Raw genomic sequence first — 7,038 nt, 5'->3', positions numbered from 1 at the left:
GGGTCTTGAGTCTTGAGGTGTTTCCTTTAGGCACTTATTGGGTTCCAACTTGGTTTAGGTTCCAAGCTTGCTCTAATCAACCAGAACTCTCGAACATACCTTCTTGTTATTAGAAATAGACCTTATAAGGAGTAGCAAGTCATTTGGAGCACGCATAGACCTTGAATTATCATAAGTAGTCCTAGGGGTATTTATGTCATTTACCCCTATTTCTTGGTTTTGTTATTTTAATGTTACTTAAACCCAAATAATTTGATCTGGTTCAGAGCCTTAACTCACAATTCTTTGGGTTTTTCTTTCATATATTCTTAATTCATTCTTTGTTTACGGTTCATATGGAAATCAAAGTGATTCCTACAAGTATTTCTTAATAAAAGTCCAAGGTGGCTACTTACCTCATCGTCGACGTTTTAGACTTTCATTCTTCAACTCCCAGCATCCGAATTACTTCAAATTTCCTTCCATAGAATGTCCGTAAGAACTAGTCTAGAACCAGGTTAAAATTAAAAAAAAAAAATCATGGGAAGGTCGAATTTTTTGGGTGACAGGGCCGGTTCAACTAACTGGTCACGTCATCGTCTTCTTCCTCTGTTAAAGAAGAAGACGCATGCATCCTTTGCACCATCGTCTGAAACTCAAGCTCCATAACACCATTCACATTGTTAATCCCCTCAATTTCTTCATGAAACTTAAATATAGTGTTGTAAGGAAGAGCTAGGGATTGATTTCATACCTTTTCGTGGATCGTAGCCTAAGATATTCTCTTCCATAGTTCGTCCAAAAACTCATTTCTCGCCAAAGATAAAACAAGGGTTTTCTTATTGGGTGGCCGATTCAAAGGTTTTTCAAGGCTAGATTTCTTCATGAAACCTCTACCTTATCCTTCCCTCAAGCTAAAGGAATTGTTTTTTAGGAATGACATTGAGTGTGTGTCCTTAATTTTGGAGAATCGTCCTCGATCTGCAAGTTATCCGAAGAACCAGAAAATCAATCTCTTGGGTAGCTTGTTCTACGACGTTTCACCTCTCAATTTCTTCACCAAAGTTACTCAACTTCTTCCTCGTAAACTAAATGAATCCTCAATTTGAAGAAAAAGGGACATTAGATAGGAATTCGACACTTACCCCCAATTTAAGCTTATTTTCTTCAATTGAGCACGTTCCTGAGGTTATTTCTCTTTGTGATCTTCTAGAAAAATATTCATTGGAGGTTTCAGAAATTGATTGGGATCGTCCTTGCTTGATGAATTATCGGGTATCCTCAGATTGGATTTTCAAATTTTCCTTGAAACTATTCAATGGCGGATTGGATTGGAGGAATGGTTTCTAGCCACTTTCAGCACTGTAATCCTTGATAGAACTTTTGGGTAATCTTGTTTATAAAATGTAGGAACAAATTCGAAGGGAAATGATGGATAATTGTTCTCGAATTTGGAAGAAATACGAGAATAGGATACCCAAAATCTAAACACTTATAACTTACGATTGAGAGCTCGACCTTGCTCGATTCTTATTCCAAAACCGTCTTGATTTGGAGATTAAATTTTCAGGATAATTCATTGAAAATATTCTCTCTGATCAATGAGCTATCGACTTCCCGTATTAATTCTGACTGTTGGATCCAATGATCTTTGAACGTTCTAGATGGTGTCCAATTTTAGAGGAGATCCAACGACTGGATTTTTAGATTCTAAGGTTTTTTTTTTTTTTTTTTTTTTTTTTTTGCAAGAGGTCACTCNGGAGGTTCGGATTTCGAGCAGAATGACGTCTCCATAATTTCCTACTTTATTATTATTTTTTCTAAAAAATCTATAATTTTTCTAAAAATTTCTTCAAGTTGGTCATTTTTGTAGTTTTTGAGCATCTTAAAATTCCTTATAGATAAGGAATTAAAAATATGGAAATATCCTTAATAATTAGAAAAACTACATTCTGCATAATAATGCTTGATTCCAAAGCAAACAATAAGATAATACCCAAGCTGGTTAGAGACTTCATTTTTTTAAAATACTCAAATTTGTTTTGTTGATGTTTAATCATTTGAATTTCGGTTCATTCTATAGCAAAATAAAAATAAATACCTGTTTGAACAAGCTGTTAAAGTCGCATAAGAAGCTGATTTAAGGTTGATATCCACTTTAGCTGTTAAAGGCATAAGAAGCTGATTTAAGGTTGCTATCCACTCTAAAAATTAATTCCTATGAATGTTTTAAGGTTGGATATCCATATTTGTTGCATAGTTGTGAATACTAATTCTTTTTCATTTGCTATTTTTGGTGGACATGAAAAAAAACAAAGTTGTGTTAAACATAAACTAGAAAGTTGCATTTTCTATATTTTCTCAATTACCGTTCTAGAGGGGAGATTTAAGGAAGAGTTATAAATAATTGTTTTAACGAGGTTTATCAATTTTTTATAACCACTGAACCAGGAAAAAAAAAATAGATATGATTAACAGGAATGAGAGTGACGAAACAAAATCAAAATTTAGAGGGCATGGTCGAATGTTCAAACATCCAAATTCATCGCTAGTCGATATTGTACGCTTTGTCCACTTTGGCCGTTATGCAATATCGTTTGCTTCATGGTTTTAAATCGTATCTGTAAGGAGAGACTTCCACCCTAAACTTTTCTATTAAACCTAACACCATTACTTCAGATTTAACCCGATATTTAATGCGCAATTACTTTAATGAACCCTTATTATAAATTCCACATTAACTTCGTACCTCATTTATTACCTCAATAATAAACAATTACAAAGAAAAAAATGAAAAACATTATTGAATTAAATGCCCTATACTAACCAATGACCTAATAATTATAAATACAACTGAACCTATACTGACCTATACTTTATTAAATGAAAATACAACTCGACCTAAACTTATTAAATACAAATACATATCAACCTATAGTTTATTAAATGTAAATACAACTCAGACCAGACTGATATATACTATTGTCAACTGCAAATACAATTTAGCCTATACTAATCTATAATATTGTCAAATAAAAATACTACTCAACACATACTATTAAATTATTATGCGAAAGTATCCTATGCATGTGTCACGAACTCGTGGTTGCGAAGCCTCCGTCAGTCTTATAGGGGCGCCTTGCCATTATGTGAAAAATATAGTAGCACGAGGCTTGAGTGTTTTAAGAATACATCAGTAAACGACCCCCTATCGAGGTTATGATGCAAGAACATGCGAATGCAATCACGAGACCTAGCATTACAGTTTATTTTCCAATGGTACTATCCTAACGGGTAGCTTGGATGTGTACCATATACTATACACATGGCCCATACGTGCGAGTATGGACCCACGAGTCGGTTCGCACACTCCTGGCCCCTTTCCTTGGCGGGCGACATGCTCTGGTAGCTCCCTGTGCCGGATACCCATTAGAATCAGTAGCCGTCACGGCAACATTACTTAAAATGCGATGGAAGTTATCCTGCCTTGTGGTGTACGCACCCATACCATCGTGAAGGAATACGGGTATCCCCGAATGCATGAGTACACATGAATGCATGAGGTCCCAATATTTTTCCATTTTCAACATTATTAAATATATCCCCCGCTGGCATTTCATTGATATCATACCATTTCTCATATAAGTTATCATATCGTTCATGCTTATATCGGGATAATATTTCATGTTATTTATCGTTCTTCATGTCATTCGTATCATTCTATACATGCAATTCATAAGACATGACGTCACATTTTCATGCTTTCAACATAACGTTTCACAACGCACAAACTAGCTAAATCTAATTATGCATAAAAATTTACTCCTAATGATTTAAACTATCTATGCCTAATTACGCATAAATAATTTAAATTGGATTCCAAAAATTTAACTTAAGTCTAATTATGCATAAAAACTTACTCCCAATAATTTAAACTAAGCATAGAAACTTAGTCCCAATAATTTAAACTAAGCCCAATACTGCATAGAAACTGACCCCTAATCGTTTAATTAGGCCTAATCATGCATAAATAATTTAAACTCGATTCAAAAAATTTAACTAGCAGAAGGTAGTCATGCATACTAACTTTGAACGCTTTCTAAAAATTGAAACTAGGAGGAAAAAGTCTGAGAGAATCAACCAAAATTTTGGCCTTGAGCCGTTAGAAAGTGTACTCTCTGACTGGCTCGAACCGTTCATTTAGGATGATAAAATGATGTGGGGGACCTCCTTTTTTTATAGTGGAGGCCAACCCGCCACTTCTCAGCTTTAGCAACGTGGCACAAAGTTTCGCTTCTTTTATTTATTTTTTATTTTTCGCTCATACATCATATACGTCAAGAGGAAACTGTCATCCTCGAAAGTGTCTTAATATTGGAATTACTCGGGTACGTCTTCTAAATTCTTCCCTCTGTTCCCATATAGTTTCTTTCGTTTCATAGTCTTGTAAAGATCATTTTCCTTGTACATGCTTTATTTTTTTCTTGAGGAGCATAACAAATAATCTTTAAAGTTATTTTTTAAATAAAGAAATGTTTTGACAGGTTGTTGGTTTTCAAGTTAGAGGGTTGAAATTTACCATCGTTCTTTTTTTTTTTGTTTTTTTTAAGGAAAATTGACCTGAGTCCCTTGCATATATCCGTTTTATGTTATTAACCTTGACATTATATCCGATAAAGCGATCCAGAGTATAGATGACTAAGAAATGCTTAAAAAGAATTGAAACTTACTACCTATATCAACGAGATGCACTTTCCTTTTTGTTGGCTTAATCACAAGAACTTCGAGATTAAATGTGCTTTTCTTTGAGCAATTTTATGTTGGAAGACCTCTTGAGAATTTTCGTAGAAAACATGTAAGTAAGAAAAAGACATGCTGGAAGGACTCATGTTTGTCTGTGGAGATAGTTTTCACTCTTAGAAGCGAGAAGTAAATAATCTTACAATATTGTTAGGGGAATATTAGGGCCATTAACGGCCAAATCCAGAGTTTGAAAGCTTGCACATGGGTCGATACAAGTAGAAACTAGAAACCCAACCAAATTATCAACATACAATGAACTATAAATGCAAATACAACTCAGACCAGACTGATCTATACTATTGTCAACTGCAAATACAATTTAGCCTATACTAATCTATAATATTGTCAAATAAAAATACTACTCAACACATACTATTAAATTATTATGCGAAAGTATCCTATGCATGTGTCACGAACTCGTTGTTGCGAAGCCTCCGTCAGTCTTATAGGGGCGCCTTGCCATTATATGAAAAATATAGTAGCACGAGGCTTGAGTGTTTTAAGTATACATCAGTAAACGACCCCCTATCGAGGTTATGATGCAAGAACATTCGAATGCAATCACGAGATCTAGCATTACAGTCTATTTTCCTATGGTACTATCCTAACGGGTAGGTTGGATGTGTACCATATACTATACACATGGCCCATACGTGCGAGTATGGACCCACGAGTCGGTTCGCACACCCCTGACCCCTTTCCTTGGCGGGCGAGCATGCTCTGGTAGCTCCCTATGCCGGATACCCATTACAAACAGTAGCTGTCATGGAAGCATTACTTAAATTGACGTCGAGAGTCAGCAAAGGCCACTATGCATAGTAGATGCCCCCACCTAGAACCTCCCTCTAGCGAGAGCCTATGCCTCCTCTAGCAGGGACGTGGAAAACTCAAATGCGGTGGTTACAGGTACACTATCTGTCCTTTGTCATTTTTCTTTGACATTATTTGACTCCGGGTCTACGCACTCCTTTATTCCAACTGATTTTGTTAGTCAAGCAAGGATCGTGTTAGAACCCTTGTTACATGATTTTCTAGTAGGCACTCCGGTAGGGGTGGATATGGCCGCCGCCTATAGGGTAAAGGATAGTCACGTAGTAGTATCAGGGGTTAGCTTCGGTGTAGACTTAATGGTGGTCGATATGACCGTGTACGATGTAATCCTAGGCATGTACTGGTTAATAGAAAACATGCTAGCATAGATATTCACAAGAAGGAGGTCATTTTCACACCACCGTCAAGGAACAGGTTCAGATTCAGGGGCACTAGTCTGGGTACGATGCCCAAGGTGATATCGATGATGAAGGCGAAGAAGCTTGTCCAGCATGGGGCTGCACGATACTAGTCAGCGTGGCAAGGATCAAGGAAGAAGGCGTCTCCCTAACTGAGTTGCCTGTAGTGAATGATTTCCCAGATGTGTTTCCAGAGGACTTGCCAGGGACTCCCCCATCTCGAGATGTTGACTTTGCTATAGAACTGGAACTAGGAACTGACCCCATATCCAAGGCCCCATACCGCCTGGCACCAGCGGAGCCGAAAGAACTTAAGGTGCAGCTACAGGAACTGCTAGACAAGGGGTTTGTCAGACCGAGCGTGTCGCCTTGGGATGCACCGGTATTATTTGTCAAGAAAAAGGACGGTTCCATGCGCTTATGCATCGATTACAGGGAGCTGAATAAGAGGACAGTGAAGAATAGGTACCCCTCCCATGCATCGAAGGCTTGTTTGATTAGCTTAGAGAGGCCACAATGTTTTCAAAAATTGACCTTCATTCAGGTTACCATCAGATATAGATAAAAAATGAGGACGTGCCGAAAATAGATTTCAGAACAAGGTATAACCATTATGAGTTTGTTGTAATGTCATTTGGACTCACTAATGCTTCAACAGTGTTTATGGAACTGATGAACCGGGTGTTCAAGAAATATTTGGATACCTTTGTTAGTGTATTCATAGATGACATCCTGGTGTATTCAAGGACGGATCAGGAACACCAAACGCACCTGAGGAAGACCTTGACAGTCTTGAGGGAAAATAGGTTGTATGCCAAGTTCTCGAAGTGTGAGTTTTGGTTACGCGAAGTCTCATTCCTGAGACATGTGATATCGACAGAGAAGTATCAGTTGACCCTGCTAAGGTGGAAGCGGTCACCGGCTGGGCCCGTCCAACTACTATGACTGAGATACGGAGTTTTCTATGTCTGGCAGGCTACTACCACCGCTTCGTGCAAGACTTTTCCAAGATAGCGGCACCCCTCTC

General features: G+C 37.5%; 1 long non-coding RNA gene across 1 annotated transcript; it reads right to left on the bottom strand.

Moving 5' to 3' along the window:
• Positions 1-300: 300 nt before the first annotated feature.
• On the bottom strand, positions 301-786 carry LOC111472529. The gene is made up of 2 exons (XR_002715442.1): positions 734-786; positions 301-458 (listed from the first exon to the last, which is right to left on the bottom strand). It is a non-coding gene; the product is annotated as an uncharacterized LOC111472529 (long non-coding RNA).
• Between the last annotated feature and the right edge of the window lie 6,252 nt (positions 787-7,038).

This window comes from Cucurbita maxima, unplaced genomic scaffold (genome assembly GCF_002738345.1).
Source record: "Cucurbita maxima cultivar Rimu unplaced genomic scaffold, Cmax_1.0 Cma_Scf00077, whole genome shotgun sequence".
In the NCBI taxonomy this organism is placed as follows: domain Eukaryota; kingdom Viridiplantae; phylum Streptophyta; class Magnoliopsida; order Cucurbitales; family Cucurbitaceae; genus Cucurbita; species Cucurbita maxima.
Note: the sequence above shows the minus strand (reverse complement) of the source record. Positions and strands in the feature narration are given on the sequence as shown.